The 25,743-nt window shown below is 30.4% G+C and overlaps 1 long non-coding RNA gene across 1 annotated transcript in view; it reads right to left on the bottom strand.

The window, feature by feature from the left end:
• Nucleotides 1-1,227: 1,227 nt before the first annotated feature.
• The window catches only part of LOC139491845 (uncharacterized), a 42,956-nt gene continuing 18,440 nt past the window's right edge, over nucleotides 1,228-25,743 (bottom strand). Inside the window, exon 5 of the long non-coding RNA XR_011656650.1 lies at nucleotides 1,228-2,225. This is a non-coding gene — a long non-coding RNA (uncharacterized lncRNA). The remainder of the gene's footprint in view (nucleotides 2,226-25,743) is intronic.

The following is a 25,743-nucleotide window of genomic DNA, read 5'->3' as shown; positions in this document are numbered from 1 at the left end:
TAGATACTTACTACATAAGTTTCTCTCAAAAATGTATATTCAAAAAACAAATTTTGAACAGGTACAAACGTCAGCAATGGGTTCCTTTTTTAACACAGTCAATGGAACTGTTTTTTTTACTGTAAATTCTGAAATTAAGGTGGGTACCCAAGACTTTCACTAAAATTAATTTGGCTCGTTTAATTTTCATAAAATTTTGACAAAGTATTTACTTTGACCCTTAAACAAAAATAAAAAAATTTCGAAATTTTTTAACCAACCGTTTTGTCAGAAAAATTACACTGGTTATATAGCAATTTGACAAACACCAATTTAGATCATTGAGAAGCTTTAAATATTCACTTAACAATACAATGTAATTAAAACCTTTAGTTGATTTTACAGAGTTATCTCCCTGTAGCGTTAGGTACCACCTAAAAAGTTGGATTTTATAATTGTGATTTGTTTAGAAAGGAAGAAAATTTGTGATTTATTTTAACTATTTAAGGATTATTTGCCCTAAGATACATGTATTCTATTTCAGAATAATTGCAATAACTCACTTAATCACATAGCCTTATGTTAATGCACTTATGAACATCTTGTAATAATTTTTGAATTTACAGCAAATGTTATATGTTATGTTTATTTTTGTTACATAATCTTAGAGGAGTTTACATAACAGCACACAAAATTTTGTTATATCATCAAATTATTTTTTTTTGTTTTTTTTTCTCAATTTTCTTTGTCAGAAATTGCTTCCATTAACTGCTAGCATTCACTGGCATACAAAAAATGTTGCTTTCTGGAAGGGGGTTTCCCTTTAAAATCACACAGTTGCTAAAAAAGAAGACAAATGGATAGACAACAATTTACAATTTTTTACTAAATACCGGAAACTAGTATAAAAGAGGAGGAAGGGGGGGGGTGTCTTTTTGTTTAGTAAGAAGTGACATGAAATATGTAAAAATCATAAGAAGTTGACAGAATTACAACAACCAAGAAAAACTGAAAGTGGTGACCTATTTTGGTACTTAACTTGACCTACATAAGACCCATTCTTCTACATCCACCCTTTCCATTTCTATAGATGTTTTGACAATTCATTGTTCTTGATAAAAAAAATGCCCTTCCTATTTTATTGTGGTTCAACACTACTAAAAATTTTGAATAAATAAAGCAAAAACTAACGTGAGGGTTTTCTCATTGTTGAAGGCTGTACGATTGCCTATAATTGCTTACATCTACTTCATTTTAACTATTTTGGATAGTTGTCTAAAGCAGGCAATCCTTATTTTTTAATTGTGAGGTCAATATATTTCGATTTATGAAATAATATTACATATATAAATAATGATTTTAATATGTTTTATAGGATAATTGATTGATTATTTCTTTTATAGCTGTAATGTTAATCATCTCATTACAAAGATAAAATCTCAATTGTACAATACAATGTATATATATATTTACGATCTCATTGAAGAGATATTGATCTAATACAGGAGTAGATATAAAGATTGATATAATCGTAACATCATTCATGTTCACAGGTGAATCAAAGTGATAGGTCTAAAAGAAAAAATGATCACAGGCAAATTGAAACATTTTTCACAGAATATTTTTAACATTTTTCAAGAGTATTTCCAGAATTTTTTCCAGAAATATTAAGTGCTGTGTAAAAAAAAAATTTCAGGAAAAAATATCTCTCTCATAACATGATGGTTAGGATCAGGTATTTCATTTTTTTAACTGATCTGAATATTATCAAACATACAGCAATTTTCTCAATTTTTTTGTCTGCTCATTGGTAGAACTGGGCTGTTTTCTGATCTTTCATCAGATTCTAATAAAATTATTTGTTTCTTTCACACATTCTCCGTTTCCATTCTTTATTATACAACTCGTGACTTGAGGTGAAGTTTTCCGCATTTTCAATGGAGTAACTCTCCAACTATTTAGGTATGTCATACTAATAATTGTGTTGCTAGGATAAAAGTATAACAAAGTATACTAAATTTCACTATTAAGGTTGAATACTCCATCACATGTTATTTAGGTGATAAAATGTACATAACTAATGACCATGACTTGACAAGAATAGAAAAGCAGTTATAAAAACAACAACATGACCATGACACCACAAGAAACTGTTATATAAACATCAATATTACCATTGCTAGAGATCAAAATCTGTTTTCTCAAGTTTTGTGTATTGGCAGGCATCTTTTTCTTTTAACCAATAACTACAAATAAAAAAGAAATTTATATAAAATTATCACAAAAGTCAAAGCAAAATAAATATATATAGTTTTTAAATAAAATGTGTTTTTTGGGGTCTTTTTTCTCTCATTTTTCCTCAAAATCTCTGATGCCAATTTAGCATATTTATGGCCTATATTTACTTCAATCAAGCAAATTGAATCATTGCCCATTTTGGCATTTAGAGCTATTCTAAATTAACCAAAAACCTTACCTAAGCCAGAGTTGATTAAAGAGGGGGTACCAGGGTGCCCAGGCCACCCTTTTTGTTGGAAAAATTTGATTGATTATATGGGGAATCACTGAAGCATGACTTGAGCAGTGAGTCACTCACTGGGCACCCCAAACCTCCTTGGTAAAAATTTCTCAATCCTCCACTGTAAGCCCTGAACACTAAGCCCTAACCAAGCCTAAACTTAATTTAACCTTAAACAAACTTTCACCTCACATTTTACCAAAATTAACCAGCATTCCCTATTTCGGGATAAAAAAACAAGTGAAACTGCGAGCTACTGCTCACTGATGATACCCCCGCCGCAAGTGGATAATATTAATAGTGTAAAAATATGCAAGTGTTCGGTAAACAGGAAGTTGTCAAGTGATGAATCTGAAAACGCATCACACGGTATAGCTGACTTATATAAATCCTGAAACCAAATTTCAGAAATCCTTGTATTGTAGTTCCTGAGAAAAATGTGACGAAAATTTTCAACTTGGCTATCATGTGTAAAATCATACAAGTGTTCGGTAAAAGTTGTCGAGTGATGAATCTGAAAACGCATCACACGGTATAGCTGACTTATATAAATCCTGAAACCAAATTTCAGAAATCCTTGTATTGTAGTTGCTGAGAAAAATGTGACGAAAATTTTCAACTTGGCTATCATGTGTAAAATCATACAAGTGTTCGGTAAACAGGAAGTTGTCAAGTGATGAATCTGAAAACGCATCACACGGTATGACTAACATATATAAATGTTGATACCAAATTACAGAAAGGGGGGATGTGTAGTTCCTGAGAAAAATGTGACGAAAGTTTCATGGGACGGACTGACTGACGGACGGACTGATGGACGGACTGATGGACTGACAGACAGAGGTAAAACAGTATACCCCCCCTTTTTTAAAGCAGGGGTATAAAAAGGCACTAATATACTAGTCAGATATTAAACTCATTGACCGAAAAGCAACATATATTGAAATATAGAAGAATGGAGGATATATAATAATTACAATGAATAAGCCTAATTCAATTCCTCTCAAATCATGAAAATATAAACTGGTGTTCTATCGAACTGCCTCACCTTTATACATAACAAATTTCTCAAGGATTTCAAGATCAAATTTTATTTTTCACTTGGTATACACAGGATATTTCTTGTTGACTTGATATCATGGAAACAGGGGCATTAAACATTGATACATGAGGGTCAGGATTCGGCTTAGAGATTTGAAAATAAATGGAGAAATAGAGTGCAGAAATAAGGGCTAAAAATTAATAAGAATAGAAAAAAATAGGACCAAAAAAAAAAAGGAATAAAAAACAAAAAGAAAATAAAGAATAGAGAATATTGGTCCAAAAATATAAAGAATAGAGAAATAGAAATGCCCCCATCCACAACCTCATTCATGATGTAAACAAACCTAATACACATTAACCTTATTCCCATATTGAGAAAAAGAAATGAAATATTGAATAGGTAAAGCCAAATATAGACCCAGGCCTTCTAATCTGAGATCCCTTATAGCTTTCCAATAAAAGAAACAAATTGATTATGGGTTATGTGTGTTTGTTTTTGTGATAGGTTTAAGGATAGACCCAGGACAGCTGACTGTATAACCTATCTGATAAGACAACTATAAGTACATGTATACAAATCATGATACATGTATATTTAAATTTAAATCTTATCATCAGGAAAATATTTGTAATAGATTGGGACAAGACAAAAAAATAAAATTGTTTCACACTTTAAAATTTTCCTGAATTGATAATGAAGAGTTGTGAGTTTCGTTGGACGAGATATAAAAAATAATGATTGTGTCACACTTAAAATTAAAATTATTATAATTTCACGTATTTATATATGTTTCTGTTAAAATTCTAAAAAAAAAATGTCACTACATTTTCTGGAATTCATTATGAAATTGAAAATTAACTTTGGGATTCTATAAATAGAGTTGTGAAATTGACTCTCTTAATGATAATGAACACATTCTCTATTGGAAATGGAAACTTTCTACAAGTTCAGTCCTTTTCTTATTTTGGGTTTTGTTACATCTATTCACAAATTATTGCCTTCAAATCTCTTTATTGTACAATGTAACGTACTGATTTTCTACCAAATTGATAAGAAATGTCAAATTACCAAATTGAAACACACATGTATAATTATATATATAGGACTTTTCCAGTCACAAATGACATTTACAGAAATTCAATACATGAATTAATCTGAAATTCTCTTGTACTTTCACTTTTATTTTCTATCTAGTACATGTATTTCCTGGATATCATATGATTATGCAATACAACTTTCAAACCATAAAATATAAAATTTCATTTCACAATTAATAATTAAATGTTTTCAAGAAAAAAAGGATTACCTTTCATAAATTTTGAAGGTCTATTCAATTTCAGTCAGTTAAAACAATGAAGTAGAAATGAAAAACCCATGTTGGATTTTACAAAAAAGGTCAAATTCTGGTTTGTTATAATATTACTTCCATTGTTATAATGTTTTGAAAACTTATGAAAATTTATTGAGAATTTGAACATAATATATCTTAAAAAAACACCACATAAATTTAATTTGCAACCAATTTTAATGGCTTTCAAAGAATACCACTTAGCATTTCCTTGCAGATCCATTATGTCAGCAACAGTTTGTAACAAAAAAAGTTTAAAAAAAAAAATCTTTTTGATTTTTTTTGGGAAGGGGGGTATTTCAGCTAGGTCTTATGAGAATTTTTTTAAGTCAATTTTTGTTCATTTCCACTTCAATTGATTGTTTTTAATTTATTTAAACAGCCTCATCAAATATAATACTAATAAATAATATCTTCACCAGATCAATGAAACATTTTTTGTAGACAAGTAACATATGTTTTGTACAAATATCTACAATATATATATGTCAGTGTATCAAATAAAATAATTCAATAAAGATAATTATATACATATTTGTCGAGGAAAAAACAATATTTCATGTTAATCTGATGAATTATTAATAAAATATGAATATTGATTTTTTTATAGCTTATTTAAAACCAGTCCCAGGGTATACACGTACTAAATACAATCTATGCTATACTTAACACTTCGTATATTTCTGTATTAACCTTTATGAGTTTGTAGCTTGGTATATTTTGATTTTTTTTTAATACTGATATGTAAAATAATTCTCTTGCACCCATTGTGTTACACATGGTATGTACAGTGTATTGAAGATTTTATTTAGTACATGTGTACCCTTAATTTGTTTTCTCTTGGTTTGAAATACAAATTTATATGATTGATATAGATAAAAGTGAGAATAGCAGCAGGGAATGTGTGAAAGAGACAACAACACCAACAAAGAGCAGAAAACAGCCCTAGCTAGACCACCAATGGGTCTTAAACACAATGAGAAATTCCCACACCTGAAAAGGGCTTCAGCTGGCCCCTAAACAACAATTTTAAAATTAGGTTAGTGAAAATGGTCATCACAATTAACTCCACAGCATTTATCCTGGGGAAATGACTTCAGACACAAAAATGAGCAGGAGTTAAACATGTTAAGATCTATTATTCATATTGTGTTCCTATTTATGGTAACTAGATGAAACTCTAATAAAATACAATCTATATATGTCTAAATAATTTAAGATGATAATGAAATCAAAGATAAATACTAAACTTCTGAATAGTTAATCTTGTAAGTAATCTAGTTCATTGACATACAAGTAAATTTCATCACAGATAAATATAAGTTTTGGACTCTTGAAAGTTTTCAGAAACACTCATAGGATAATAATATAACTTTCAATTTGATTTATCAGTGCTCCTTCAGTGCATACATGTATAATAGATGATACCAGAGTTATCTAACCAAGGTCAGTACAAAAAAAAATTGTGATGTCATTGTTGACACTTCTACGATAAGTGACAAGTTATCAGAATAAATGTGAAATACTGTATTACCGCTAATCTTCTTTTGTTATGCAATTTTTTATATAATGGTTTTTTACCATCAAAACTTTGCAATTTTTAAAAAAAATAAGGAGATTTGATTTGATTGTCTTCAGACAACTATCCACCAAAGACAAAAAGGCAAAGACATGAACAGCCACAGGTTCATAGGTCGGCCTTCATCCATGATCAAAACTTAAACTGTATAATTGGCTATCAAAAGTTCAAGGACAACAAAATGTGAAACAATTCAAAAGAGACAAACTATATATAGCCCACACATTAAACATACTTGGCTGTTTTTTTTTTTTAAATAAGTATATAATAATATAATCGCTTAAGCACCTTATATGCATCTTTCTTCTTCTTTTTTTTTTTTTTTGGGGGGGGGGGGGGGGGGGAGATATTATTAAATACTTTGTTCCCATTCTAAATTTATTGAAGAAACAATAATTGATTCTGTTAGAAGGTATAAGTGAAAATAGCAGATTGTTTCCAATTGAAAAATAATGGAGTGGGGTAAATTCTAAATTGAAATTTGAAAATAAATCTAATGTATTTAAAAAAAACAAGAGGCTCTCAAGAGCCTGAATCGCTCACCTTAATTTTTTTGGTTAAATCTCTCATCAAAGATTATTTTGGCTTTTCAATTTATTTAAATGTTCTTTGAATCGTCCTATTTTCTTCAAAAGCAAAAAAAACCAGATGCTCCGCAGGGCGTAGCTTTATACGACCGCAGAGGTTGAACCCTGAACGGTTGGGGCAAGTATGGACACAACATTCAAGCTGGATTCAGCTCTAAATTTGGATTTTGATTAAATAGTTGACACAGCATAGGTTTCTGACACAGAATGAATGTGTTCTAATGAACTTAAAATTTTTGTTTTCTCTTAAAGCAATTCACTATGCTGTTGAATATTAATCCTCTCAAAACAAGAATGTGTCCTCAGTACACGAATGCCCCACTCGCACTATCATTTTCCATGTTCAGTGGACCGTGAAATTGGGGTAAAAACTCTAATTTGGCATTAAAATTAGAAAGATCATATCATAGGGGACATGTGCACTAAGTTTGAAGTCGATTGGACTTAAACTTCATCAAAAACTACCTTGACCAAAAACTTTAACCTGAAGCGGAACAGACGGACGGACGAACGGACGGACGAACGAACGGATAGAAGGACGGATGGACGGACGCACAGACCAGAAAACATAATGCCCCTCTACTATCGTAGGTGGGGCATAAAAATGTTTGAAGAAATTTTCTTTTTTATTTATGAAATTTCAAATGAGAAAAATTGAACCCAATTTTATTAATCACATCCCCCTTTCCCTTATTCCAAAACTAATCTCAATTAAAATTTCTAATGGAGTTTGCAACAATAACTACTCATTTAAATACATCATAAAATATTAAGATGTAAAAAAAACTGCTTGTTATCACTGAATGTTATTTATTATAATTTATCAGTTGGTAGTAAAAAGTGAATATACATTGTATATTGTATATAACAAAGATTTAAGTTGATTCTGGACAAAGAAAGATAACTCCAATTAAAAAAAAATCTTGCTATTGCACAATATTTTGCAATTAGATATTTCTTGCTTACTATTCTGGACAAAGAAAGATAACTCTAATTAAAAAAAAATTTGCTATTTCACAATATTGTGCAATTAGATATTTCTTGCCATTGCGCAATACTGTGCAATTGAAAAGACTTGCTATTGCACAACACTTAATATAATAATTTTAGATCCTGATTTGGACCAACTTGAAAACTGGGCCCATAATAAAAAATCTAAGTACATTTTTGGATTCAGCATATCAAAGAACCCCAAGATTTCAATTTTTGTTGAAATCAGACTAAGTTTAATTTTGGACCCTTTGGACTTTAGTGTAGACCAATTTGAAAACAGGACCAAAAATGAAGAATCTACATACCCAGTTAGATTTGGTATATCAAAGAACCCCATTTATTCAATTTTTGATGAAATCAAACAAAGTTTAATTTTGGACCCCGATTTGGACCAACTTGAAAACTGGGCCAATAATCAAGAATCTAAGTACATTTTTAGATTCAGCATATCAAAGAACCTAACTGATTCATTTTTTGTCAAAATCAAACTAAGTGTAATTTTGGACCCTTTGGACCTTAATGTAGACCAATTTGAAAACGGGACCAAAAGTTAAGAATCTACATACACAGTCATGACAGTTAGATTCGGCATATCAAAGAACCCCAATTATTCAATTTTGATGAAATCAAACAAAGTTTAATTTTGGACCCTTTGGGCCCCTTATTCTGTTGGGACCAAAACTCCCAAAATCAATACCAACCTTCCTTTTATGGTCATAAACCTTGTGTTTAAATTTCATAGATTTCTATTTACTTATACTAACGTTATGGTGCGAAAACCAAGAAAAATGCTTATTTGGGTCCCTTTTTGGCCCCTAATTCCTAAACTGTTGGGACCTAAACTCCCAAAATCAATACCAACCTTCCTTTTGTAGTCATTAACATTGTGTTTAAATTTCATTGATTTCTATTTACTTAAACTAAAGTTATTGTGCGAAAACCAAGAATAATGCTTATTTGGGCCCTTTTTTGGCCCCTAATTCCTAAACTGTTGAAACCTAAACTCCCAAAATCAATCCCAACCGTTCTTTTGTGGTCATAAACCTTGTGTCAAAATTTCATAGATTTCTATTAACTTAAACTAAAGTTATAGTGCGAAAACCAAGAAAATGCTTATTTGGGCCCTTTTTGGCCCCTAATTCCTAAAATGTTGGGACCAAAACTCCCAAAATCAATACCAACCTTCCTTTTGTGGTCATAAACCTTGTGTTAAAATTTCATAGATTTCCATTCACTTTTACTAAAGTTAGAGTGCGAAAACTAAAAGTATTCGGACGCCGGACGACGACGACGACGACGACGACGCCGCCGACGCCAACGTGATAGCAATATACAACGAAATATTTTCAAATTTTGCGGTCGTATAAAAATCATTTTCTATTTTAGCCATAGGAGCTATGTTTCTTGACATACAAGGAAATAAAATATAAAATTTATACTAGATACTCTGAAACTCATTTAGCCTAAGTTTGGCTGAAATTGATACAGCAGTTTCAAAGGAAGTAAGTCAACATGATGAACAAATTGTGAAAAAAGTCTTAAAAGGACAATAACTCCTTAAGGGGTCAATTGACAATTTTGGTCAAGTTGACTTATTTGTAGATCTTACTTTGCTTAACATTTTTGCTATTAACAGTTTATCTGTATCTATAATAATATTCAAGATAATAACCAAAAACTGCAAAATTTCTTTAAAATCATCAATTCAGGGGCATTATACCTGAAAAACCATTTACTCAATTCGGCTGAAAATTTCAGGACAGGTAGACCTTGACCTAATAAATACTTTAACTTCTTGTCTTATTTGCTCTAAATGCTGGAGTTTTTGAGATATAAGCCAAAAACTGCATTTTACCCTGTGTTCTATTTTTAGCCATGACGGCCATGTTTTTTGACGAAATAGAAAATAAAACAAAAACTTTATTTTATACATCCTACTGATCATTCAGTTGAAGTTTGGTTGAATTTGGTTGAGTAGTTTTAGAGGAGAAGATTTTTTAAAGTTAGCAAATATGATGAACAAGTTGTGAAAAATTGTCATTAAAGGACAATAACCCCTTAAGGGGTCAATTGACAATTTTGGTCATATTAACTTATTTGTAGATCTTACTTCGCTGATCATTTTTGCTGTTTACAGTTTATCTTTATCTATAATAATATTCAAGATAATGACCAAAAACTGCAAAATTTCCTTAAAATTACCAATTAAGTGGCAGCAACCCAACAATGGGTTGTTTGATTCATCTGAAAATTTCAGGGCTGATAGATCTTGACCTAATGAACATTTTTACTCTGTCAGATTTGCTCTAAATGCTTTCGGTTTTGAGATATAAGCCAAAAACTGCATTTTACCCCCATGTTCTATTTTTAGCCATTGTGGCCATGTTTTTTCACAAAATGGAAAATAAAACACAATCTTTATTCTAGATACCCTAAGGATCATTCAGCTAAAGTTTGGTTGTAATTGGTTCAGTAGTTTCAGATGAGAATATCTTTGAAATAGTTTACGACGACGACAAGGGACGCCAAGTGATGGAAAAAGCTCACATTTCCTTTGAAAGGTGAGCTAAAAATCAAAATATATTTTAAAAATATATATCAAAAAACATTCTTTTTTCCTTTTAAATTTTATGATTAAACTTGAAAAAAAAAATGTGTCTCACATAGAAAAAAAAGCCATCTCAGTCAGTGCCTTGCATAATGCAATTGATAGGATGGATCTTGTAAGTATAATTGCTAGACCACAACACTTTACAGGGTTTAGATTGTTTCATCACTGATATAATGAAATACTTGTATAGTACACTTTTGTCCTAGAATATATCCTGTTATCAGAGACTAACACAGAGTAGTTTTCAGACAGAAGTATTGATTATGTCATTAAGAATGGCGAACAAGCATTTTATCATGTCCAACTATAAAATCAACAGATGGTTAATAAGTACAAGTTTTATTGTTCCAGAATTTGTCGGGGATATTTTTATGTTTTCGATTTTATTTAAAATCACTAGACTTTTTTTAAACACCAATTTGAAAAAAAATGGTACTATAATGCAGTTTGAATAGGAATTTATATATTATTGTCAGGCAATGATTTACTTTTTTTCATTTGTGTTAACTAAAATGGCCATAGTTATTTTTTTAACTCATTTTTTTTTTTGGGGGGGGAGGGTGAATGGGTTCATGTTGTTTTACCTTTAATGTTCTGTGTAGTATTTTTCAGACTTAGAATGTTTTTTCTGGGTCAGTATCATAATAATGTCAGAGCCTTCAACAATGAGAAAAACACATACCAATATAGCTAGCTATAAAAAGCCCCAATAGCAACATGAAAAATTTTGAAACAAGAAAACTAATGGCCTAGATTATAACAAAACAATTTATAAAATACAGGTTAGTTTAGTTATCTTCTCTTAGAAAAACTAAGGATTTTCTTACCCCAGGAGTAGATTACCTTAGCCGTATTTGGCACAACTTTTTGGAATTTTAGGTCCTCAATGCTCTTCAACTTTGTATTTATTTGGCTTTTTTAACTATTTTGATATGAGCGTCACTGATGAGTCTTATGTAGACGAAACGCGCGTCTGGCGTATAAAATTATAATCCTGGTACTTTTGATAACTATTTACACCACTGGGTCGATGCCACTGCTGGTGGACGTTTCGTCCCCGAGGGTATCACCAGCCCAGTAGTCAGCACTTCGGTATTGACATGAATATCAATTATATGGTCATTTTTATAAATTTTCTGTTTAAAAAACATTGAATTTTTCGAAAAACTAAGGATTTTCTTACCCCAGGAGTAGATTACCTTAGCCGTATTTGGCACAACTTTTTGGAATTTTAGGTCCTCAATGCTCTTCAACTTTGTATTTATTTGGCTTTTTTAACTATTTTGATATGAGCGTCACTGATGAGTCTTATGTAGACGAAACGCGCGTCTGGCGTATAAAATTATAATCCTGGTACTTTTGATAACTATTCTCCCCATTTTTCAAAATACTTTTTGAAACTGCCCATACAAATGGAGTTACTTGGTACTGGAAGTTATTTTTGTTACAAATATATATATTTTGTCATCAAGGTCTCATTTACAAAATTCTGAACTTGTCACTGGTGAGCAAACATGATATGCTATTACGTAAGTTGGGATATCATCAAACGACCTTGTCTTCATGTTAAAAATTTTGTCTTTAAACTGGGGGAAGTAAACATGCTACAATTGGATACAACTACCAATTTAACAATGCTGTGTAACTAGCCTCGTATTGATACATGAGGACTAAATCTAAGTCAAATTTGTCTGTTGTTATCTGGCAACTTGTAAAGTACTGGTTCATAATTAAGCTATAAAAGATGACTGTTTATAGTGGTAAAATTTTCAATACAATTTTTACATGTCAACTTGACAAAATTGGATGTGTTTTGGTAAATGGAACGAAACAAACGTATTAGTTGTCAAATGGGGTTGAAAATCAAAGAAAAATAATACATGATGTAAACGAATCATAAAAAAAAAAAAATCTTTTTTTTTTTTTATAAATAATTGTTTGTTCTTATTCTGACAATTTTAGACTTTTCTTACTTCCATATCATCAAAAACAATGTCTGGTTGAAAATAATTTGTTTTCTGCTTAATTAACATATTACCTCATAATGTGCAATGACTATATATATAATTAAAGAGGTTCTAATATCTCTGACTCTCAAGGGCAGACAACTCCATTGCCAGACTGCTTTGATAATAATTCACTTCAATAACTCATAAGACCATTAAAGACCTAAAATTACATAATAGCATATACAATATGTATATACATATATATATATATAATGAATTTCATAGCAGCAAGTACTCCAATTGATGCATTTATGGATGCAATGGCATACCATATGACATTTGTGAATTATTCTTCAAGGTTCTAATGATTTGAAAACTGGAAAATTTACAGTTGCAGATCCAGATGCTTCAGTGATTCCCTATATATTCAACCAAATTTGTCCAAGAAAAGGGGGGGGGGGGGGGGCAGCCTTGGCCTCCTCCTAAATCCGCCTCTGATTTATAACTTAACACCATACTTTGAAAGACATCTTTATAAATCCTATTATATATATTCTTGTTTATTCCACTTAGAATTTGTCACTTTTTCCTACTGTCAAAAAATTAATTAAATTTTTATTTTTTTTTAAATTTTTAAAATTTTTTGAATTTTTTGAATTTTCAAATTTTCAAATATATTGATTAATATAAAAGCGGCTTATCATAAATAACTGAATTTCAATGAAAACCTCAAAATTTCAGATTTAACAGATATTCACAGAAATGGATTCTAAAAATTAAGATTTTAAATTATTCAGATGTATTACCACTAAATCATTGTACTTCACATCCAGTTACATATTGAAATTAGGGTTAAAAAAAAAAAATTTCCCAATTTATTTCCTTGAATTTGACAGTTGAAGGAAAATATGCATTGCAGAAAAAAAATTCTCAGAGTCATAAACATACACCAAGGCTGTTTCAAAGCACTATTATTTTTTTATTTGGTGTTTCTATAGAATATTTTGAAAACTTGAGGTTACATCAATACATAGTTACTAAAGCTTGTAACCAGGAAAAAGGGGTGACAATTTGATTCAGGGTAACTCCAAGTGATAGCTAATTTTCTTATATATGCAATGCGATGTTATGTGGTTAGACAGTCATGTACTGTACACTTAAAATCATTCCATACATCAAATATAATTGACCTATTCATTATAGAGTGAAACAGAGTTAAACCATGAAAACTGAAACAATGAAAAAGAAAACTAGAAAATAAGGTAAAGGTCAGATGATACTTTATAGGCAGGTTTGTACACCTAATACAATCATTCCATGCAACAAACATATTGCTTTATATTGTATCTAAGAAAGAAACTAAACCAGCAGGACTTGACATTAATTGATTAACGGGTATGATATTATAACCACTTCCAGCACTATAATTGTTCTTTTTGGAGGTGTCCTCTATCCCATAGAACTAATGATAAAGGATACTACAGATACAATTAAGTCAGCCTCATATCTTGACTTACATCTAGAAATTGACAATGAGGGTCTGTTGAAAACAAACCTTTACGACAAAAGAGATGATTTCAGCTTTCCAATTGTGAACTTTCAATTTTCTAAGTAGAAACTTCCAGCAGCACCTGCATACGGGGTATATATCTCCCAATTGATATGATATTCCTGTGCTTGCATTTCCTATCATTATTTTCTTGATAGAGGGTTGCTGCTCACAAGGAAGATATTAAACCAAGAGTTCCAAATGGTGAAGTTTAAAATTTTCCGTTCGTAAATTTTATGGACACCATCACGAGTTGGTTGACCGTTTTGGATTAACTGTTTCACAAATGATATCGGATATGTTCCTTACGTCGTAACTACAATTCCCTTCCCTTTCATGAATGTGACCTACTGAATTAGACTATTTACCGGATTTGTTATCACATAAGCAACATAACAGGTGCCACATGTGGAGCAGGATCTGATTACCCTTCCGGAGCACTTGAGATCACCCCTAGTTTTTGGTGGGGTTCGTGTTGTTTATGGAAAAATTAATATAAAGATCCATTTTTACATCTTGTGTATAAAAGGGCTTTACGTGTCTGTGAAAAGAAACTATACACTGGAAACTTATTTAAACAATGAACCATAACAAGGTCAGATGATACCAATACCAGAAAACCTTTCAATTGATCTTTATAGTTTGTTCTTATGTTGTACTGTTACACTACTGTCCCATGTGAGAGGAGGGTCGGCACCTTTCAAACTTCAAAACACATTCCATATGTGCCTGTCCCAAGTAAGGAGTCTGTAATTCTATAGTTGTCATTTGTTGCTGTTTATCATATTTGTTTTACATACATTATTTTTTACAGTTATAAATCAGGATCTCATTTGGATTGTTTTACATTTGTCATTTTGAGGCCTTTAATATCTGACTATGAGGTTTGGGTTTTACTCATTGTTAAAGACCATACGATGGCCTACAGTTGCTTATTTCTGTGTCTTTTTGGTCTCTTTTTAAGGTTGTCTCATTGGCATTCATACCACATCTTCTTTTTATATTAAAACAAGCATTTACAAAAATTTAAACACAATTAACATATTGCATATAGTATCTGATAAATGAACCAAGACACAAAAACTTTAAATACCACATCATGTAATTTTTCTTTACAAAGCAAGTTAAACTTTATACAAAATTCCTACAGACTCTGTCAGTACAGCAATACAAATAAGAAAATGTGGTATGATTGCCAATGAAACGTTCATCTTTTCACCAGAAGAGACCAAAAAAGTACAAGTAAGCATCTAAAGGTCACAGTACCGTCTTCAACTTAATTCCTTATATCAATAAAATTCTATGAAACATCAGATGATATGGATCAGTTCCTATATTCTAATGATATAGTCCAGTCAATCTAGGATAAATTTGACACTAACCTGAAAGTAATTGCAACAGAAGATTTTTAAGTTTTAATCTTTAGCATTATACCCCAAATATACCCAGAAAAAAGTCCCATAAAATCTTACTTGAAGACGACTAAAAAAATCGCCATTTAAAATTCCTATGGAGATTTGCATTGAAAAGGGAGATAACTCTTGCAAAAAAGGCAGAAATATCAATAAAAATTGATACAAAATTATAACTTTACAGCTTCTATTCATCAGAATGTATTGATTCTTGATTTTTAGCGGTCTTAAGAGTACATGTATAACAAACAACTCTAAAGGTGTTTTCATATCTTTTATCAAGCTATAATCTAGATTTCGTAATTCATTAATTGACCATTTATTGAATTTTTCAACATGTCAAGGTAAAGAATCTCAAATTTAATAAAAATAATTAAGCATTTACTCTTCTTTTTGTGGTTTAAAGTTTCTTTAGATAAGTAAGATGCTGAAAAAATATAATATACAGATATAAACATTACCAAATTTTCACATTATTTTTTCAAAATGGTCACAAAGCGTCAAATTTGCAATTTCTGAAATGAAAAATGCACAAAAAAAATAAAACTACCCATAACACTTCGGTTTTGTACTTTCATGAGCAGAAGATTATAGTGAAATACAAACTTATAACCCCATCAAAGTATTACTTAACATAAATTTCAAGAAAATCAACCAAAAACTGACAAAAAAAAGACTAATTTTTTAAGAGTTATCTCCCCTTCCAGTGTTAATTTCCGTAGGAAAATAAAAATGCTGATTTTGAGTTTTCCTCAAGTTACATTTTATGGGACTTTTTTCAGTGTATATTAAAGGCATTATGCTATAGATTAGAACTGAAACATTTTCTGTTGCAATTTAAGTTTGAGGTTAAATCTTGGTTTGACTGGACTAATAAGCTGTTATATATATATGGTTTCCAAAGACATCTAATTCCATATCTATGCCTTTTTTCTGTTTTGCTCCTGTTTTTTTATTCGAGCTCATTTCAATTGCAACATGACAAGAGTTGAAGACTCATGAGAATATGCTAATTTGTAAATGGTTAAGATACTTGTCTTAAACACTATAGCAACAATATGGTTCATCAAGCTTAGGATAACTTCAACATTTACCTCACTGATCACATCTTAAATAAAAATACTAAAAGTTAATAATAAAAAGTATAATTTATCAAAAAGTCAGAAACAACTATTTTGATGGACACTGGTTTTGTACTAACATCAAAAGAGTCTCTTTTTCTTCAAATGAACTGAAATGTTTCTCATACATGTATCATGAAATATTCACTTCATATATTTTGGCTTTATCACTACTGCCTGGTACTACTGCGCATCCTATGAAAATATGTCCAGAGTCAGCAATAGAAAAAGAATATGAACAAGATATCCCAACTTTGTATAAATCACACCATTGAATACAATTTCCAGAACTGTTAAAAAAATATAAAATGGAAGAATCTAAGTCTGAAACTACAACATTGTCAGAATGTGTAGTGAATGCACAGTATGGTTGAAAAGGAATTTTATCAGTGTTAACTTCTGGATGGCCATTGAAGGTATTTAGAACATCTCCATCCTCACTTAGTATAACGACTCTACCTCTGTCATCTTTAGATAATATGTCCACTACACAAATATTACCATTCTTTGTTCTAGTTATATTTTCAATATATGTAAATAAAGGCTTTCCATGTCTGTCATATTCATAAGTAGTTTCATGTTTCCCACTTTTATCCATTACAATCACAACACGTCTTCCATTGGCTGGAAAAACAAAATTCCCACTATAAGCACCAACAGTGACTCTTCCTTCTAGGTTTACATGAACAGCTGAAATTAATGGTAATGGTTTTACATCATAAACAGAATAAGTTACTTCACTCCTTGGGCCACTGATCTGCTTCAGTACAGATCCTCCTGAATCAAAAAGGAGATCTTTAGATGGAGTACATGCCATATCAAAGATATCAACCTCTTTTTAATAAATCACCTTCAATCTACATCCTTCTATTTCAACTTTCTGTAGTACATTTTTGTCCCTTATCCACAATATATCTTCAGTGGATGCTGCTATATGACGTATGCTGAAAACTTCAGAGTTAAATTCTTTTATAATTTTAATTTCACCCTTTATTGAAATATTTTCTAATGTACCAATGTTATAAGAAGTTATTTGTCCAGGAAGAAATATTGGAACAGAATCAAACTTGGTGCCAGGTGGTGTGACTGTTTCCTCTATTGATTTAACTAACCCCAAACCATCCACAAAGACTCTCTTGCCATCATTTGATTGGATGATATCATCAACCTCTGAGTTTTTGGATTCCAAACTTCCAATCAGAAGTGTCACTTCATTTTCTTCTTTTTTTGTGGTTTTATGAAGATCTTCCCACCTTTTCATTATTTCTGATTTTAATTTCTCACCGTGTTGATCAACCTCATTCTTTAGTACATTTATCTGAGTTTCTATTTTCTTCAAGGTATTTTCCAATCTTGATTGTTCAGTGCCTTCAATATCTTTGACTTCTGCTTTTCTTTTCTTCAGCTCATCTATTTTAGTTCTCATATTCTTTTGTCCCATCTTCAATTTATTGGTATGGATGTCATATCCCTCTTTAATGGCTACCAAACCATGGCCATTATGGGTTTCAGAGATACAAAGGGGACATACTAAACAGTCACAGGATTTGCAGAACATAAAACAATTCTGTTTCAAATGATTTTGACAACTAATACTAGAAAAATCTACTTCTTCTGCATGGAGCCCCACCTCCTCAATAGAAACAACTTTGTGATCCTTGGCAAATTTGAATTTCACATGAATTTTCTCCTTACACTTATCACACATGAGCATGTCACAGTTGAGGCACTTCCATTCTATTTTAGTGTTCTCCTCACAAAGGTTACAGGAAACTGGAACCTGTCCCCCTCCATGGGCCATAACTTATTTGTAAAACTTCCAATATGTCTGCCAGATATTTTACTTCCTTAATTTTAACTTACAACTGATATCTGAACCTAAATATAGATTGCTATTTATCATATGACATACACAATTAACTACACTCTTACTATCGGAAATAAGAATTCTTTTATAAGTGTATTATCATAGATAAAATATAATTATTGTATAAAGATCAATTTAATTTATGTTTAAACACCTTGATTTGTTTTAATAAAATGTTCAAACAAGATCCTCTTACGATGACAATCAGAGGCGGATTTAGGGGGGGGGGAAAAAATTGGTTTGGTTGCTTATATAGGGAATCACTGAAGCATGACTGGAGTGGGCCCCCTCTTAGGCAGTCAGTAGGCCACCGCTTATGAAAATTTCTGGATCCACCACTGATAGTGGCTAATTAAGTTTGATGAGAAAAATAAGTCAGTCATCAGAGCAACCTCAATCTCAGTTGTATAATAAAAATATAAGAAAGTATATTGCCATTGCACTGAGACCAAAGAATTATGTGGTCGTAAGCAACTATAGTTCATTGTACATGTGAAGCCTTCATTAATGAGCCAAACACTAAATGCTACATTTTGAAACAATCACTAATTCGCAAGCCCCTGTCACTATTAAAAGATGAGGTAAATATTTGTAATCTATTTGTTCATATCAACTTTGATCTTTGTTCCGAGACCACAATTATTTCGTAGTGCATTTCTTTTAGAACATAAATGAAAATAAAAAAAATCCCACCTGAGCTTTCTCAAAGAAACTTTTACAGTGTGTTGTACTACTTTTGGGACAAATTATATCAAAATTATAGAAAACTTCATCGGCTCTAACTCAAAATATGGACAATTTTATGTTTAGGGCGTCTTGAAATCTTTTGACAGCTTCCGAAGTGCTAATTTTCAACCTTTTTCACCTGGACCAAATCACTACTTTCCTTTAAAATTCTGGACCCAAATTTTTTTACAGTGTAATTTCATCCCCCTACTTGCAATTTCAGGCATTAAACATGGAGAAATTAATTTGGAAGGGGTATAAAAATTAATGGCAAGTAACCCACTGTCAACACTAGGGACTAAGTAACCCACTGTCAACACTAGGGACTATATTAGAACAACGAAAATCAAGGGACGACAATTGTGGTCTCGGACCTTTTGGGCTAATTATATTTTAAAAGGTAGAGGCTTTCAAGAACTTGTATGGCAAAATGGAATCTTTGACTAATTGTAGTCAACTCCATATTATAAAACCTCTACATATTTTTTTATAATCTCTTATGTCAAATGTGGCTAATATATTTGTATATTATGCTAACAAATGAAATACAAACATTTTATTCTAATGATAAAGAAAACTTACATATACAAATTCAACTTAAATATTTTCTCTTTATCAAATTCATTGATTTTCATGTCATTAATCAATAAAAGTTAAAAAGTCATGACCTACAACTAGTATTTCGATTTTAAGGCCATTTAAATTCACAAGTACAGAATAATGTATTGTCAATTTTGATCTACCTTTTTCCCAACTGAATAACCTTAAATTTTACATAACCTATTTGTAAATTTATCATTAAATATTTTATAGATAAGATTGAAAAATTAGTCTGATGATAGAGCAATGTACGTCAGGTGCTTTTGGTACTTCTACTCTTGTCTTCTTGTTATTAATAATACAATTAACATTTGGGCTTTCTTAACACACTAAATTCTTTATATTTTTAGTTCAAACCAACAATTTGATTTATATATATAATATAAATATCTATAAAGGAAGTTACTAAATTAGTTTGCATCTAAATTAGAGAATTATTTTAAAGTGTGCTATTTCGAATAGGCAGAAAAAATATTACAGTCATTTCTTATAATTTAATTCTTAATTACATTTTGAACTGTAGAAAATCATGAAAAAATATTGATGACGTCACGGTCACATGACATAATTATGTCTATGAGCTGATAACAAAACAACGTCAGCCAATCAAAAGACGCCTTACATCCAAAATTAAATTATTATGAAATTCAGTCGGTTACTCATATAAATCAGTTTGTCAGATATAAAATAAATTTATAAGTTTCCTATTTGAATTTGTTTTCAATGCAATTTTATAACAAGATCACAATATTGAAAGTGTACAATCTTCCTATTGACTCTTAAAACAATTATTATGTTTCAAAAGAGTCACATAGTGTCAGTTTTACCTCCCCCCCCCCTTTTTTCCCAACATCTACATCAAAGAAGATAATTTGAGTTTTCATGAAATTAAATCAAAGGAAAATAACTCTATTAAAAGTTATCTAAACATGGCTGAACCACAAACCTGATCTATTTTTATTCAATACTACAGAAAAATTTTCCCAAAAAAAAGGAAAAGAGTAAAATGGATAAAAAAAGATGAAGAAAAGGGAATAATGGGTGCTTAAATATAAAGAATGAGAGAATAATGGACAAAATTAATAAAGAATGGCTTGAACACAGAATTAAGTGAACCTATTATACATTATAAGCAATTTAACATTAAACCAATTTACAGACTGAAAATGTTCTGTTAGAAAAAAAAGAAGATACCAAAAACCGAAGAAAATCAAAGACTTGGAAAATTGACCCCTTACCCAGGTGCATTACTTTATAATTGGGAGCCAATTAGGAAACAAGTACTATATAGCCATCGGCTTTTACATCACTAAATGAATAACAGAGATTCTGACCTTGAAACAGAATAGTTCAATGTTTTGATCTCATCATGGAAACACATGAGTTTTATATAGAAAGGATACAAATATAACAACTTTATTGTGCCTGGATACCTTTTAATTATTTATAGCGTCCATAGATAGATTGCAAATGTTTTCCTTCTTGTATGGTAAAACCTTGAGTAATCAAACTTAGCCCAATTCTTTACTGTAATTTCAAAATAAAAATTTACAGTAGAAGCCTTCCCTGGTGTGTTGACCAATTTTCTTGCTAGAAGTCAATTGATCTTTAAAGTTACATTAACTTAGAATAAAAATGTTGGCAAATGCAATTAAAATTTCTATGATTGTTTGTATATTCTGGAACATTTCTAATAGAATGGATTTTAATCAAAATGTATGTATTAAGAGTACAAAACACTTTTACTTCCACACAAAGTATGAAAAAATACTTGACCTTGTAGTGACATGATATAAAATAATAAGATGGTTCCAATGAGACAACTTATATACCCCAGACTAAATGATGTAGATATTAGCAATTATATGTCACTATACAACCTTTAACCATGAGCAAAATCCATACCACACAGTATTTAAGCTTTAAAAGCCCAGATATAGGATATAAGTCCATATATGTTGGTACAAATGTTTTCATAAATTTTGATAATTATATTTTTGATAATTCTCTTAAACAAAACTCACAGTTTTTATCTTTACTAGTGATAAATTGAAGTATACAATGTAAATGTATATGAGGGTCACCATGAGGGAAGACAAATTATTGTAGCCAGCTCCCTCTATAAATAAAGAATTTGTTATCATTGTCATTATCATTATCATTATCATTATCATTATCATTATAATTATCATTATCATTATAATTATCATTATCATTATAATTATCATTATCATTATCATTATGAATGACTCAAGTGAAGGACACCAAAGTTTAATCATCATGGAGCACAAATATTGACTCTTTGACTCTAATATTTTGTAATTAATCTATAAAACTAAAAGTGTTTTTTGATGTCTTTGTAAACCATCAAATTTTGAATTAAAAAATTCTTAAGTAATAATTACTAATCAATCTATGAAAGTCATATTGTTTAATCAGTATTACAAATCTGTCTATGTATCAACTGAAGCCTCCTTAAATTTGTATGATTTCAAAGACTTTTATTTTCTTAATTTTTAAATAATCCTGCATTCAAGTTATAGAACTAAACTAATTCCATAATGAAAGAGGATCATCAAAGAATGTTTACATAAAAGAACTTTTTGTTATTTGCACTTGACAGCAGCTGTTTTCACAAGTAAAATGTTAAAAAAATAAGTGTTAGCTTAAGGAAATTTTATATAATTAGAAATCAGTAAAATTACACACCGGTATTATTTTAAACTGCTTCATAACAAACTCTAAATGGTACATGAATTATATTTTAACAAGAGACATTTTCTAATTTATTTTACGACAATTTCTCAACGTAGTTCTTGCTTCTTTTAATAACAAAGTTTAATTTTACCAAAATTGCATTTTCTTACAGACAATTCGCCTGATGCTCTTCAGAAGTTGTGACAGAAATATTTTAAACAGCTTCTTAAAAGATTATTCTTCTATTGAATTATCAAATTACATAATATAACAAAGACAGCTATTACAAAACTATAATCATTGAATTATTCACTATTTACATACATGTACGTACCACTAAAATCAATTTTTGTTTCATATGGGGTAAATATTGACTCGCTGTAATTAGAACAGTGACTGACCCTAATCTTATGTAAATATTTTCCACAAAATATTTGGAGCACAATCGTATTATTGACTCTGTTTCGTTTGTAGAAATAAATGAACAAGGTCACTTTTCAGTGACCTGTATTTTTCCTAGCTTCTTAGTCATTTGAACTCAGCGGAAAGTTGTACGCATCTTTAATGGTCAATCATACCACATCTCCTTATTTTTATACATTGTAGTATAAACTTATACATTATTTGTTTCTTTATTTGTGGATGTTAATTTCCAACTTTAGATTCATGATGCTCTGACCTTAAATACAGAAGTCATACTTCAGTCTCATACTATTTTTGTTTTCAGGAGGCCTTTCCATGTTATCAGTAATCACCTAACCTGCCTGTCAGATGGTGTGATAACTATTTCTTTTAGTCCAATTGTTCTATACTCATGAAAAAACTTGTAGCAAAACTAAGAAATTATGAAATTACTGTCTTCATAAGATGTGGTGGGTTATTTGTGTTGTTAAGTATAATTTACAAATTAAACACAACAACTTTTACATAAGCAGGCGTAACATTTCAGACGTGAGAACTTATAACTGGGAAAAAAAATAGTCAATTGATCGATCTTGTTTATGGTGACACATAAACACCAAAAACCCCTCTATATACAAACTCATCTATTTTCTGGTGCCAAAGTTATATAGGTTTTGAATGATAAATGATCTAAAAAAAACCAACAAACCTAGTCATAATGTTTGAATTCACAGTTTTTTCTTGTTGTTACGGTGATGAATGTGTATATATTGCATACTTAACAAGGTCAAGACATTAAGAATTAGCATAAAAAGTGTACATCTTGACACCAGTGTTTTATTACTGAATAAAGGGGGAGGGATAAATTGTTAAAAAAAAATTGGGGTAGGGGTAATATTTTTCAAAGGATAATATAACTTTCTAAAGCAATACGCAAATATTAAATTGTAGCTTTTTTTCAAATTTCAACTTTTAATGAATGGTCGACAGTTATGATTGATTTATGTTGGAAGTCTTCAACAGCAAGGTCTGTTTTACTACAGGAACTCAACAAATCAATGACCCATAATAATGAGGGGAATTTAGAACCCAGCCAGACACCATCTTAGACTCATAGCAGCACATCAGAAAAACTAAGGGGAACACGATCATAAGACATAAGTTTTCCTGGTCAGTCATCTGTTATTTATTATGACCATGTTTTATTAATAGGCACATAAATTGACCCATAAAAGCAGGAACCTGACCTCTGAATATAAAACATTGATTATGTCAAATTATTATGAAAATATGAAAATAAAAACATGTCAAAAACAACAATTATGCCATAAACTTTATGGAGGGCAAAAAGTATATTGTTAAAATAATTTATCATAATTCAACTTTATCATCTTCAAAGGTTTCTTGGTGAAACTTCACAGCCCTGACAAATTAGCCATACTGAGAAACAGCTGCCATTAAGGTAGCACAATACAAAGATTTTTTTACTTCCAATCACTAACCTTTAAAATGGTGTAACTTTCTTATGAATGCATACAAAATAATAAAAGAGGTATATATAGATAGATAAAAGATTACTCTTTTAAATGAATGCAATATTTTTATTATGCAATTATTATGTAATCAATTATTACGTAATTAGTGGCAAAATCTCGGTCAGTTCACTTGAATGAATTTAGCTCTATCATCTCTTTATCTATACAGAAAATTTTAACGAAATCTTAATCAACACATCATGGGCTTCAAAAGGGTGTCTCAAATAGTCCCTATGGTATTCCATTCTCTCATAAATCTCTAATTAGTGTAAACATCCTAACCACATAAAAGAAGAAAATGTTCAATTAGGTGTAAAATTTGTTCTATACATTCTATCTGAAATCTGAGACACCCTTTTGTAGATAATGGCCATAGGAACAACATATAATAAAATCAACCCTCTAGGAATACCTATGCAAAAGCTAATTTCAATTGAAAGTGGAAATTTGGTGAAAAATATTTTAGACACAGTAAACATTATAATTGGTTACATATTTGTTGCATAATACTAACATTGCATTAATTTGAAAGAGTAATCTGTTAGCTATCCATAACTACCACTTTTATAAATTTCCAAGCATTATTAAGAAAGTTACAGCATTTAAAAACTTGGGAGTTGGAGTTATAAAATCTTTGTATTGTGCTACCTTAATACATTCATAAAATAAGTGTTTATATCAGTTGAAATTTTCAAGAAAATGCAGTTGATACAAAATGCATGTATTGTAACTGAATTTGTTTAATTTTGCTAATTTACCAGTTCCCTCAACTGCAAGTAAGCTGGATTTTGTCAATAGATTTTTGTAGCATTTAAGATGGTCCTTTCATATGAACAATTTCCAATATTAAAGAACTAAATAAATTGAGACACAATTTGTTAAAGTCAGCTTTTGCAACCTGTAACAGTTTTCACTTTTGATTCAATTCAAACCAGATGTGTAATCTTGGAAAGATCTTTTTTTAATGTTTCAATTAGAACATTGATTATTTTTTCATGACTAACTCTATTACCCTGCATATGTGTTAGATGTTTCCACCTTGCTTATCGATATGCTTTGTGTAAAGATTTCAACAAAAAAAATGCCAACCATACTAAAATGTTGAAGACTTTAACCTATAAATTATATGAGGACGAAGTCCCCTATTACAGTAGAAAATTCAATAAAAAAAATTTAAAAATTAAAAATCGAGACAATTTCCCGAAATTTTTCATTGTACTAATGA

Source organism: Mytilus edulis, chromosome 10 (assembly GCF_963676685.1).
Source record: "Mytilus edulis chromosome 10, xbMytEdul2.2, whole genome shotgun sequence".
Classification (NCBI taxonomy): Eukaryota; Metazoa; Mollusca; class Bivalvia; order Mytilida; family Mytilidae; genus Mytilus; species Mytilus edulis.
The sequence above is the reverse complement of the archived record's forward strand: the minus strand, read 5'-3'. Positions and strand labels throughout refer to the sequence as shown.